Genomic DNA, 14,701 nt, shown 5'->3' with positions numbered 1-14,701 from the left:
AATAACAAATAAATATTCTTTTAAAGAAAGAACTGTATGGCCCAATAACTCCACCCAAGAGACTAAAAAAAAAAAAAAAATATGCATGCAAAAATTTGTACATGAATTTTCATAATAGCCAAAGGTATAAAAAAGAAAAGGTCCCTCCACTGATGAATGAATTTTTAAAAATGTAGTGTGCTCATACAAGGGTTTTTTTTTACCAATAAAAATGAATTAAGTACTGATTCATGCTGCAATGTGGATGAACCTTGAAACGTTAGGCAGAAGTGAAAGAAGCTAGATGCAAACAGCCACATATATATTATTCCATTTATATGACGGTCCAGGATAGGCAAGTCTACAGAGACAGAAAGTATATTAGTAGTTTCCAGAGGCAGGGGAGATGGGAGAAAAGAGAGAATGGCTAGTGATTGCTAATGGGTACATTAGGGGGATGACGAAGATGTTGTAAAATTAATAGTGGTGATGGATGCACAACCCTGTAAATGCTCTACAGCCCACTGAATTGTGTTCTATAAAAGAGTACATTTTATGGCATACAGATTTTAACCAAATTTTAAAAATTAAAAAAAAGTTAAAAGGAAGGTGGATAAAAGGTTAAATTTAGTTTTTTGAAGCAGGTTAGAAAGTAGTGAAATTGGTCCTTGGTTATGAGAAAAGCCATGAAAAAATTGCAATTTGGAGAAGCTATCAGCAAATAGGCAGCCTAGGAAATAAACAACACTAATTGCCCTTAAAAGGAATGCATATTAATAATAATTTCTTTCTTTCACATTTATTTCACAGTTTGTTTACTGAAGTATCAGTTTGCATGTCTTTCAATTGGATGCGACTTCTCTTTTTGAAGAAGGTAGGAGGCATACAAGTTTCAGTTGCCAAAATAAAAGATAAGTTGGGAAGAACTTAACACCTGAACTAGAAGGGCACTCTTGCCAGAGGTTTTTGAGGAGGATAAGGCTTTGTGTTTTATTTCCTAATTTTTCCCTTTAATAAAGTGCCACAGTTCAGGACAGTCCTGCCCCTTGAGCTCCTAAATGATTCTGCCAAATCACTTAGAACCAAGCTGTGTGGGGCCCAGCAAACCTGCTTGTGCCAGAATGACTCACTCCCTGGGGAACAAAGTCAGGACTATGGAATAGAAAAAAGCAGGTGATGACTGAACCTTGTCCCCAAATAACTCAATTTTCTCTGCCTACCATTTTACCATCACGGTTTTATTCCTTAAGATCATGAAGTTTTGTTTTGTTTTGTTTTTTTATTGTAAGAGGCTCATAAAAATGAACCCACCCTGGGAGTTACTGAATTTTATCAGCCAACATCTATGAGTATGTCCCTGGAGAATAAAACTTTGAGAAATTATAATGACCAGACGATTTTCTCAAAGCTAATCTTTCTGGAGACCATCTCAAAAACAACAACAATGAACAAAAAAACAAACCAATTTTTTCTAAACCCAAAACTATAAGTATCAGAAACCGTCTTCTTATCCACATGACTAAAAAGCCAAAATGAATTTGTTACATTTTTCCCAGAATGATTCCTGAACCAGAATTCATTTTTCCTTAAGTGAAAATATTAACACATTCCTTAGAACAAATCAAGTACCTCTATCACCATAGAAGTGAACAAACAGATGGCCATGAAAGCGGACACCAGATCTCCCCTTTGTGTCAAAGGTAGCAGGATCTGGTCCAAGGAGAGGGACCTTAGGCTGTACCGGGGGGAGGACAGACATGGCTCCACAGGACAATTTCCCCAGTGGAAACAGGACTGTCTACGATGGCCTTGGTAATGGGACTCTTTACAAAGATGTGGGTAGAAGAGTCAAAATTACGGGCGAATTTAGTACCAGGGCTACCAACTGGATCCCAGGATGACTGTACAGCTGAAGGGGAGGGGTTTGAAGCAGTTACCACAACCCCAGAAGGGAGAGTTGTGTGCAAAGGACCACCTTGAGGTGGCCTTGAAACAGTGGCCTTCAGTGGAGAGACACAGCCATCCCCATGTGACTTCAGAGCAGGACAACGGGGATGGGGGGTGGGGACGGGGGGGATAAATACCCTGACCTCACTACTTTTCTCCCTCCAATCTCCTGCCAGGGCTCCCTGTGGGCCATATTTTCCCCAGAAGCCAGAAGGCAAGGGAGCCCGTAGATGGTCCAAGAAGTTCAGCGCACCATGAAGATGGAGTGGAGGAGAGAGGGAGGGGTCAAGGGGAGACACTCAGCATAGCAGGTTTCCAAGCTCAGTCCTCTCCTGACCACAGACTCTGTGGTCTGGACTGAACATTCCCTGAATCTTGTGTATTTAAGACACCTCTGAGATCAAGAGCAGTCCCCCATAGCTAGTGTTAATACCTCCTTGTTGGTTGATATACTTCCGTAGCTCATTTCTCAAAGCTGCACCAGTCCCTCATGTTAAACAGCCTGATTTCTGTGCTTGGGAATAAAAACCAAAAGACCGTTTGTTTTCAAAATAACCTATTGAATATTTATTACAGCCCTGGTGTTCCAAAATGCACACTTATGTGAGATTATTTGCATCACAAAAATAATTCTTTACTTTTTTTTAAAGTGAAGGTTCTATAATGTTATCTCCTAGAGTGAAACAAGAGTTTATCTAGAGACTGTGGAAGTCCCTAAGAAAAACATTTTTAGGGACTGAACTTAAAAGCAAGTCCCTAGACCTGCATCTTCCATGTCCTACATCCCAAGCCAATATTCAGCAGGGATATGGCATCATGGCTGTACCACAGTCCTTGCATTTGTTGAAATATTTCCTATTCTGGTTGATAAATTATGCACCGCCCTAAGCCCTCCGAGTTTCTCCCACTGCTGCCATAGCTGCCTTTACGCTTTTCTGGACACTTCTCCCTCTATCATCCTTACCCCATCCCTCTAACTAGCATTACAGACTGCTTCTGTTCTGAATGTTCAGTGCCCAAGCCATACCTGTTGCTAAACAATATGAATATTGCCCCTGTTTGCACAGAAATTACTTAGGCGATATTTCTCACCTCTGGAGAGAAAAACCAAGGTAACTCTTCTAGGTACAATTAGCTCACACCTTGGGTGGGGCATGTCTCCCTTACAGATCAGAGCCTCATAAGATTTCAGGACTCAAGATAATGAATAGCACTTCTCTACCCAATGGCTGGCTATCCAATGTGTTAAAAGGGTTGGGCTAAAAAAAAACAAAAGTCCTCTATAGACATAAAAGGTTTTGTAAATTTCTCTGTAATAAATTGGTGCAGATACTGTGGATTTCAAGTTGTTGTGTAAGCCAGGGTGGCTATCATTAGTATTTGTTAACTCTGACTCCCTGTTGTGGCTTTTTTTGTGTGTTTGAGATCCTAGAGTTTTCTGCTGCGGTAATGAGGATAGGAATTTTCCATCCTCATCATCAATTAGTTCCGTCAATCACCATATTTTGAAAGTAGAAATGAGATCCTGTATAAAAACAGAAATAAGCAATGAATGCACAAACAAACAAAATGCAAGCTGGAAAAGAGGATACAAAATTCACTCCCAGTATTTGTAGATAATTCTTCTTGGAGACTAAATTATAAAGCTTCATGGGGTAGGGACTGTCCATTTTTTTCAATACATTATTCCTAGTGTCTGTTATAGTGACTGACACATATGTATATTTACCTAATGAGTTGACTGAATGAATTAGGCTCTGGTCCTGACTCTTACGCCAATCCTGTACTTAGAATTTTGAGGTCAGTTCATCTGTTTCTGGCATTTATAGGCAAAGGGGATTACATTTCTATTTTGAAGCAAGCAAAATGATGCTACCAAAGAAAAGAATCCTGGGAAAAACTGGCTCCTTCTCCTAAAGTACCACCCACCTAAGTCTAAGTCTTATGGAGGCCTCTTCGCTTAGATATGAGATCGACTTATAATGATGCTTGAAGTATATTATTCCCAGCATGATCAATTATCTTCCTCGGATTCAGATTTTGCAATCAAATTCCACAGTGAACACACCACTGCTTATATTGCAACACATAGCACTATCCTACCATTCAATGTGGGTGCTTTCTTAAATGATGGATCATGGAATCACAATTAGGTGTTCTCAATGGAACCTCTTGAATGAGCCAAAATCTACATTTTTATAAACTCTCTTGAAACTGTTTCACTCAGTGAAATTCTATAATATCATGCTATAGGAATTTAAGTGGAAGTTTCTCAGAGGAATACTCTCCCCATCATAGAGACTGAGCCATGTGCCAAAACAGTGCTCAGGAAACTCATGCTACACATGGAATTTGGAGCCATTCCACAGGCTGCTGACATTTTGGAACACCAAATGGAGACTATGGGAGCAAAAAGTCTACCTTGAGAGACCCTGGCATTCCAAATCCACGAGCATGAAGTCCGGGAGATGCCAGAACATTCCATATCACCTGACAATTTTTATTATTCAGTAAATATTAAGTGATATCCGAGAAACATATATTTCAGAAAGTCTAGAGTAAGAAACAAGGTGAGAGCCAATTCTAAGGTTGGTAAATGTGATTGGAGATATTCCATATCTTCTCACATGGATCAATGCTCAAGTTATTGTAGTAACTGTAAAGACTGCTAAGATTGTATGATTAAGCCGTACTGTGAACTGTTGGAGCCATAGAACAATGTGCAGCATGAATTTTTGCTGATTAAGCTCTTGGTAGGGATCCAGTTCACACTATTGTGAATTCGTGTCTTCAGTATTAATTTGCATCACTAGAAAATCCTCATAAAGTATGGAAAAATAGCATTTCTTTCTCAGGTGCCAAAACAGGTATACAGAAATCAGTGATATCCCATATTGGCACAACTACTACACCAAGATACTTATAAGCATGAAATGTATTTTAGTCACAATGAATGAGAAAGACCTTGCGTATCTAATCAAATAAGACACTTCCACTTATATCTGGACTAAGAGCAATGAAGCTGAATAATAAAGCTAAATAAGGACTTCAACATACATGAATCTATGGTTGACCAGCAGCCATGCCCATTGCCTAGTCATTAAATTATTTCTTGTTGCTCCTGCTGGAAGAAAAGACTATATGAAACTTAGCATTAATCAAACTAATATGAAACCAATTAGCTAAAATGCTATTGCAGGAAATCAGCTAGTCTTCTTCATATGAGGGATTCTCAGTTAAGCACTTGGGGGAGAGAATTTGCTTTACCTCAGTCATCATCCAGAGCTTCATGAAAATACTGTCTTTGAGGATTTGAGATGTTGGGTCTTGGTTCATTGGTAGCCTAATCATGATTTGAATAGAGGACAGGCTCACTTGCTTCTCATGAAGTCCTGTATCAATATTACATATCAAGTAAATAAAGGAAAATGCAAAACTGGAACTTGTAGTATTGTTTTATCAACACTGTGGTATATGCAATCCATGAAGAAGCCACACCATAAATTAAAAAAAAAAAAACTCTTCAGCACTCCCAAGTGACTTAATTTTACCATTTATTTGTTCCACAAGGGACAACCACTGCTGAGCCTTTTCATTGCTCTGCTTGAAATGGCATATTTTCATTATTATTCAGTTCAAAATAGTTTTAATTTCTTCTTAGACCCACGAGTTCACTAAAAGTATATTGGGGGTTTTCTCTTTATTTCTCTGATCATCGATTCTAATTTAATTCCACTGTGGTCCAAAAGTATATTCCATATGCTTTCAACCCTTTGAAATTGGCTGTGATTTGTTTCATGACCCAGCATAAATCTACTTTAGCAAATAGTTCACATGCATTTGAAAAGAGTGTTTTCAAGAGCATTCTGCTGAAGTTGGCTGGAGTGTTCTATAAATATCCGTTGTTTGTTAATCATGTCATTCAGATCATTTATAACCTTAGTAATTTTTATATGCATGTTTAATCACATACAAGAATGCTGTGTTAACATCTGCACTATGATTGTGAATTCTCTATTTTACCTCTTAATCCGGCAGTTTTCTTTGTATATTCTGGAGCTATGTAATTAGATAAACACAGATTTTTATTTCCCTACTAAAAATTATGAAATGTTGTTGTAATTAGATAAATACAGATTTTTATTTCCCTGCTGAAAATTACAGAATGTTGTTCTACATGTCTAATAATACTTCCTACATTAAATTCTAGTTTATCTGATAGTAAATATAGCTACGCAAGCTTTCTTTTGGTTATTGTTTTATTGGTGAATCTTTTCTCAATCCCTTTATTTCCAACCTTTTTGGGTTCCTGCTATATCATAATTGGAGAATTTAGGCCACTTTCAATGAATATACTTACTGAATTATATCTTAATATTTGTTTTCTTTTTTACCATCTATTCTGTGTTCCTTTTTTTATCCCTTGCTCTTTAAAAAAAAAAAAGATCAATGACAATTTTTTTTTTCCTTCTGCATGGGCAGCCACTGGGAATCGAACCCGGGTCTCCGGCATGGCAGGTGAGAATACTGCCACTGAGCCACCGCTGCACTGCCCCAATGACAATTTTTCAAAGTATTCTCTTTATCCTCTTTAGTAGTGTATTAATTAGGTCTTTGCTATAATTCTTTTAGTGGTTACCCAAGGATTGTATAGCATGCATCCTAGACATAATACTGACTTTTTTGAATTAGTGCATTTATCCCTCCTGAACAATACAAGCAAGCCTGACTACTCTAATGCCATTTACAACCCCTCACCCCCTTTTTTGTTTTGCTTCACATTATATTCCTACAACCTTGATAAAGTGGGATATGTCAGTGTTAGGCAGGATCATATTTCATTCATTACACATGTTAACATATTAAAATTACTTATCAAAACATATGAATCTAACATATAGTCCAAGTAAATCATTTTGAAAATAAACCATATGTCCCCTCACCAAGATGTATTCTTTTTCTTCTGAGAAAATGATATATATGAGAGTTGTGCTTTTCCCAGTGTTCAATATTGAGGCTATTTAGTACACTTGGATATTCAATAAGTTGATGCCTTCTTAGAAAGGAGTTAGCTATTCTTTTTCTTGATATCTATGAAGATTTATTTATTTCTACCACATCAGCTATTATCCACAACTTCTAACTATTGCTACTATAAAGAAGCACCAGGACCTTAAAGGATTGGCCCTCTTTTTCCTTAATGATCAAATTGTAAGGCAATTCTTTGCTAAAATTACAGTGTTCTTAGGTCTCTTACCTCTAACATGGAAGAATGATTTCCTGAACACCTTTCTCATGTGACTTCCATCACTTTTATTTGTCAACGACAAAGAATATCTTCACTTAAATATTATTCATGCATCTTACAGTCTGGGGTTGCTTAATCTTCTAAAAGAAAGTGGGAATGAATGATGCGCACATAATGGGGACAGGTCTTTCACAGTTTTGATGCAGCAAAAAATCAACCTCTGTCTGTCACGTGAAGACTGAGAAGGAGGCATCATGTTAAGTGATTTGAAAGTTGAATTATAACAATGGCAATATTTGCTTTTGAAAAACCTCAAATACTACCAATGCTAAAAATAAAAACTTTGCATATAATTAGTCTAAGCATACATTTCCTTGCTCCTTTGAAACATGCTAACAATCACATTACTTAATTGTTTAGACTTTGGACCATTCTGTCTCATAAATTCTGAAAATTGCACTAATGTCTGAAATGAGTTAATGCTTTCTAGTGTAAGTTCTCTGATGTTTATTTAGATTTCATTTTCTATTAAATGCTTTCCCAGTTAATGGTCCTGCAAGGTTTTTTCCTACTTATGAACTCTCTCTTGTTCCCTACAGGGTCCAGATTGGATATAGGTCTTTCCATATTCATTACATTTGTTAAATTTCTCTCCAGTGTGCATTCTTGATGTGCAATATTTAAGGAAAGTGTCAAAGATTTGCTACAGTCTTTACATTTGTCAAATTTCTCTCCAGTGTGAATACTCCAGTTTTTTCAATCTTAAGTTGTACCTTTTGGATAAAAATCTTTCCACAGTCAATACATGAATGGGATTTTTCTCCCAGATGAATTCTCTGATGTTGAGTAAGCTTTGAGCTTTAGTTAAAGGCTTTATCATATTCTTTGCATTTGTAAGATATCTCTTCAGTATGGATTCTTTTATGCCTAATCAGGCTTGACAACTGCTGAAAGGGCTGTCCCACATTTATTACTTCTACATGTAGTTTATATTTGGGGGGGACTTTTTGTTTTGTTTTGTTTTGCATGGGCAGGCACCAAGAATCGAATCCAGATCTCTGGCACGGCAGGCAAGAATTCTGCTGCTGAGCCACCATCACACCGCCCCACATATAGTTTAAAAACCATCAGACGTCATTATTGCTGTTATTTTAAATAGTTGGCATTTATGTAGATTTACCCAAATCTTTACCCTTTCTGGTCCTCTTTATTCCTTCCTGCATTACCATGCTTGCAACTGTGATCATGTTCTTTCTGGGTATAGAACTTGTAATAGTATTTCTCATAGGTCAGAGCTTCTGGCTATGTATTTTCTCTGCTTTTGTATGGGCTTAAAATCCCCATGGTTCCCTCATCCATAGCTTTTTGCCAGTCGGCTTGGCAGCCCCTAACCCATTGGCTGACCTCAGTCCCTGCACATTTTATTCCACTTCTATTCCCTGCTCCAAAAATTGGCAAATGCCTCAAAGAGAAGAGAGCATATGCCAATATGAGAATCACCTAAATTTCCCTTCTCTCTATGATTTGGGCTCTCCTTGGTTGACTCCATTACCTTTAAAGAGTTAGGTGGTTTATATACAAATCCCCCTATTTTTTCTGGCATAGGAAGGTGCTGGGAATCACAAATCACCTTTTTGTAGTTATTTTTAGCAGCATTAATTATGAAACAAGCTACTCCATCTTGGCTAAAAGTATAAACTCTTCATTGGTTTTCTTAGGAAAAGAATTTTATAACCCTGATTTTATCATCATAGAGACAATCTTGAATCTCAAGTTGTGTGGCGTTCCAAGACACTCTAGCATACACAAAAGACATAAACCATCATTTCTTATAGATTTTTAGTTACATGTGATGGCAGCCAGTCTTAGCCACAGACTGCCAGGTGTTGCTGAGATATCAAAATTACTGCTTTAAAAAGTATGATCTACAGGGAAACAAAGGCAATCAACTGATGAAGAAGTTGCTACTCTTATCACTGTGACTATAACAGTTTCACATTATAACATTCCATTTGTGCCTCCCAACTTGTATTCACTGTAGGCCTCTGAAAATATTTATCTAAGAATAAGTTTATCCCCATTTCCTATGCCTGTACACATAAAAAGTATCAGAACTTTTTCTCATATTTCTTTTCATGTTTGAAAGGAAAATTCTGAATTCTAATGCTCTAAACACTTGCAACAACATATCACAGGATCTTGGCTACTCAATTCAAAGTCTCAGCCATCCAAGTTGATTAGATCAACTAGTTACCTCTGGAATATTAAATCTAAAACTGCATGTGGGATAAGAGGAAAGTTGGGAAAATGAAGGTTAGATAGATGAGAAAGTAAAATATTCTAATTATTGTCATGAATTATTTTTCCCAAAAGTGTATTTTGTAGACATCATTATTCAGGAATCCATTTGTCACATTATATAGGCCATACCAATCAGGAGGGCTGATTGTGGGCAGAAACTTATCCCAATATTGAACAGACTTGAGACTATAGCACCTGCAAATGATATAGAATTTCCCACAATGGTAAGTGTACATGAAACCTTGGACAATAATTCAATTCATTTTGAAGAACTATTCTAAGGCAAAAAGAAAAAGAAAGAAAAAGCAGACTGGTTGTGGAAGAGCCCCATCTTAAAGTGTCTCAGAGCATATGTCATTCCATCTCACACCTCAGAGTCAGAGCTCTGGATTATTATTTGCAACACATGAAGACTAAGTGGTATCATTTCTAACCATGGACCTACATGTACTTGTATTTCAAGGAATGTGTGGATGGAAGCCATGACCAGCAAATAAATGGTCAGATTGGAGAAGTTGTCCTTGCTAACTGACCATTAGCAAGTTCCAAGTTTCTTCTCTTCCTGAATGTGTTTCCGTGTCCACCAGGACGATTCAGTTCTGCTGCAGTTAGTCATGGGCAGCATTACCTTAATTTGTCTTGGCCATTTCCAGCCACTTTCCTGAAGGTTGATAAGACAAACAAGATTATGCTCTGGATATTATTCTTTCAGCATTTGCTCTTCACATATTTCACCATAAAAATTTTACCATAAGATGGTACCAAGGTGAGATCTTACCACCTTAACTGAGGTGAAATCATACTAAGTTCCAAGGGCCAATGAATTAACCAGACATTACCTGTGATCACCTAAGGAGTGGATCCCATGGGAAGTGGGGTAGCAAAGCCAACAGAAACTCCTTTATGACACACAGCTCGCTTTAAATATGTAGATCTAATTAATGTTGAGAATTTTACACTTTGGTGTGAAAGAAGTTATTATTTCCAGGCCACTGCAAATTCTTGAATGGAGTAATTTGCTATCTCCTTACCGATTAGTAAATGCAGAAGACCTTCTAAAGAGTGATTTGCTTACTAGTTAAAGGTTGATGTTAGCTAACTGGAGAGAGTCTGTAGCCTGCTGCTATGTTAGGTATAGAGATGCATTGTTAGTATTTTTACTCCTTTTGAGTTCTTGTTAATTTTGGTTCCTGCAATGATTTGGGCGTAAGACAAAGTGGTGGTTGAAGGAAGAAAAGAATTCATGGGGAAAGTTATCCCAGAGTAGGTTTTTTTTTTTTTTTGTCCCATTAAAAGACTGTGACTGGAGGTGCAAAGGTAGTTCAGCAGTAGAATTCTAGCCTGCCATGTTGGAGACCCGGGTTCGATTCCCAGCCCATGCACTTCCCAAACAAAGAAACCACTAAAAACAAATGAAAAATCAAACAAACAAAAATTCAACAAATGGTGCTGCAATAATGGGATACTCACATGGAAAAAGAATGAAATGTGGCCCTTGCCTACAACATACAAAAACAAAATAAGAATATGACTGAAGTCTCCTTGACTTCTAAGTCCTCACCTTGTGTAGAACTGCTTAAGGAAGTACTGAGTTGGCAAATGTGGATATTATGGAGGCTTTATAGGTTGCCCATCAACTAGGATTTTGAATGCTAATATAAAAAGTGGACTCTTGTTTTCCTTTTCCCTAGTAAATGGATCACACTCAATCTAGGTATTCAACCCAGAAATTTAGAAATCATGCTTGCCTATTTTCTTTCTCACTCTCCATGTCCACACCATTAACAAGCTTTATAATCTCTTATCTCTAAAATATATCTCAAATTCAACCTCTCCTTCCCCAATCTATGCCTCACACCCTAATCATGACATCATCATCTCTGAACTGGACTAAATCCTCTAGTAGTCTCTTACAGTAACTTGGGTCCATGCTTCCAGGATTCTGTCATGCTCTCTCTGCATTCCATCTTGCACACAGTTGCAAAGTGATCGTTTTAAAAAGCATAACACTAATTAAAACCTTTCTGGCTTTTCTATGTAGTTCAAGTAAAATCCAAACTTTTAGACTATGATAGATTCAGTCCGTCCCTGCCTCGGCAATCTTAAAACAGACTTCTCACTTATACTCCCAGCCATGTCGATTTCTTGAGAGCCTCAAGCAATCTAAGCTCTTTCCTGCTTCAGAGCTTTTTGCACTTGCTGTTCCCTCTGGCTAGAATGCCCTTTCTTTGACTCTCAAACATCTGAATGTTCTCCATTACTTATGTATCAGCTTCCATGGCTTTCCCTCAGAGAATCCTTCTCTGACACCCATTAGTAAATATTTCCTGGCATCATTGGGTATCCCTGCACCCTACAGGAAGTTTATTTTTTGTCTGTGCCCCTCCCCCACTAGACTGCAAGCCCTGCATATTGTTAACTGGTTATACATGTTTCCATTCCATGATTTAAATAGTCTTTGAGTAATAATCACATATTTAGTAAACCCACTAAAATAAGTGGCCAGGGAGACTTGGGCAGTAATTAATAGTTATTATAAAGAACTATTTCAAGGCAAAAATGACCTGTAACAGGCACCAATGTAAGGTGGCTTCAAGTATATCTAGCTTCATCTCAAACCTCAGCTTCAGCAAGCAGAGCTCTCAGTCAGCTTATAAATTGCTGAAGCCTCTTGCCAAATGGTCACACAGTGTGTCTTCATTTACTTAGGTTGCATCTGAGCAGTGACCAATTCTATCCATGTGTCACATGACTCTAGGACCATGATTCTATATAGTAAACAATCAATAAATATTTGATGCAGAATGAATGAACAAACTTCTCAGGAATGCCTGGTTCAGAGAAACTTGAAATGTAAAAAGTCAAAATTTTTGAAACCTAGGTACTTGAAGACCATGGGAAATGAATATAAAATAAGCCTTGATATTTTAATAGGAACCTATGATTCAACTTACATATAAGATTTCAGAAACACATGGGTTTCATTTAGTTCAGTACCTACCCTTATAGCATTGTCTCTGATGTTTTTCATTGTAAACTCCACTCTGATATTGCCAACATCGAATAAAGCTAAAAGGAGGCAAAGCTTTTAATCCTTCAGCACATACCCTAATATAAGCTCCTTTTTTATAAGGCCTAAATGTGCAGTTTATTTCATCATTATCTCACTTCTGACTTCCTCCTCAGAAAGTGGGTTCATCTGAATACATTAAGTCCCTGTGTTCAAGCTAAGGAAATTCCATATCTTTATGTCAAGCTTTGAAGAAGGCTTGCACACAAGAGCTAGGATGAGGGAAATATGAGCCAATGGGACTCAGAGGCAGAAAATGTAGACATGTTTACTCCAAGTGTCCATTTGCATATACTGATGCACCTTCCTTCCATCCCATGGCAATGATTCCTAAAAATATATAATTATTTCAATTACAAGCTGTGAAAATGGAACCAGTATAAAGCAGACTGCTCAGTAGAGTCAGGGACTGGGCATGTGGAGAAGTAGAATCTGAGTCCAGCCCTCCAGCAGGCACACTATTGATCCAAGGTAGGTCTGGGAAGGGAGTGACCTACCTTGGATCGATAGGTGCTAAATGGCTGGACCAGCTAATTTCTAAGATCCGTTTCATCTCTGGCCATCTTTGATTCAAGAAACACATTATATTCTGAAGGAGCAGTGCCCAACAGTAATCTCCTCGAAGTATTGTATACGCAATCACATGCTTAGTATTCTCCTAGAGTCTCATAAGATGGAAATTCAGTGAAATTCATTTTCATGCTACTTTTGTTTTCCTGCTTATATTGGATGGAAAAATCCCTATATTTGTTTCTTCAAAACACAGATGAAAAATACACCTTAAAAATCAACAAGATTCATTAAAGGAAAGGATGGATTCTATATGAATTTGGGTTACTTCAGCTTTGTGGTTTGCTTTTGGAGCTAATCTTGAATTTAAGATCGTTTGTGATCTAGTGGAAACATAGAAAAGTAAAATGCCCTTCAAAATACATACAAAATAGTGATGCTAAGAGAAATATATTTTGTGCTGTACTTAGATTGTAACCAGAACTTCTTCTGCCAAGATGATTAACAAACCTTTTGTTGCTGGGAAGGATAAAAGATTGGCAGATTGTTGTGACAAACATTAAAATTAAATGCCCAGGATTTTTCTTTATGCAAAAGACTCACTGGGAAGATTGCAGCCATGTATTGTCGCCATGCATCACATCTCACAGAAGAATATCACTAGGTGTTAAATCTACAGTGGCTCAAATTTTCAAAGCCTTGAAAAACTGGCTTTTAATGTATCACCTGGCAAACTTCAAACATCAGACAGCACAAGACATTTGGGACAGGATTAAGGGTCAATGGTGTTCTAAGACTCCAAAGAAAAAGAATCTTGCAGAATTATCTTCTGTACAGGCTCGATTTTCCAACATTGGTCTGGACTGCCAAGTGTGCTGGCTCTGGCCATGTCTTCATTAGCCAAGTCAAGAGGATAATTGAGTTTTTTATGCAGATAATCCAAACCAGAATTGCCCTTCAGAGAGCTAAAAGAAGCTTGCCTGATGAAGCAAAGACCCTCACCAATTAGACCAGATTAATGCATCTTCTATGACTTAGCACCACTATCAGAGGTTTTCAGAACAAAACATTAGACAAATTGGATACAGTTGTCATTTTAAGAATCAGAACGCCTCTTAGGGATGTAGTACTATATTCTTTTGTTGAACAATGATCATGCAGAGACCCTTTTTCAGTACTAATCTGTGGTCAGAGCTGTAGAAGCAAAGCAAAACGAATGCTTTGAATGAATCCAGCCCAAATAGTCCATTCCTTTGTGACCAGCATTAGACCTTTGGAAGGAAGGTAGCAACAGTAGCACAAGGAAGAAGGAAATCTGGAGTAGTTTGCCAACCCCGTTGCAGAGAAATGCTTCCCAGCCCATGAGAGAGCTGGTGGGCACTATCCATTCTCTCTGGCCCCATTCCATATCCCAGAACTTCAAATTTCACTTACCTTTCCTCTGGCCGTGGATGCTGTCACATTAGACTGTGAAATTAGTTCACTTTTGCATTTCATTTCTAAAATGCCTTATTTCATAAAAGTCATCCTAGGTATGATTAAGTCACAGGGTACATTTAGGAAAGGACTGAGGGGAAGAATCTCCTCTAGCAAATGCAAACCCAGCCATAAATGTCAGTTATATTGTCTGTGAGTGTTGATGGTTT

General features: G+C 37.7%; 1 protein-coding gene across 4 annotated transcripts in view; it reads left to right on the top strand.

Annotated features, from left to right (window-relative positions):
- Positions 1-14,701, top strand: part of PRLR (prolactin receptor) — a 154,680-nt gene that overhangs the window by 57,960 nt on the left and 82,019 nt on the right. For 2 of the 4 annotated variants that reach the window (XM_077116953.1, XM_077116956.1), the window contains one exon: positions 790-853. The exons of the other annotated variants lie outside the window; for them this stretch is intronic. The gene's annotated coding sequence lies outside the window, so the exon portion shown is untranslated. The remainder of the gene's footprint in view (positions 1-789; positions 854-14,701) is intronic. 4 annotated transcript variants of the gene reach the window in all.

Source organism: Tamandua tetradactyla, chromosome 9, assembly GCF_023851605.1.
Source record: "Tamandua tetradactyla isolate mTamTet1 chromosome 9, mTamTet1.pri, whole genome shotgun sequence".
Classification (NCBI taxonomy): Eukaryota; Metazoa; Chordata; class Mammalia; order Pilosa; family Myrmecophagidae; genus Tamandua; species Tamandua tetradactyla.
The sequence above is the reverse complement of the archived record's forward strand: the minus strand, read 5'-3'. Positions and strand labels throughout refer to the sequence as shown.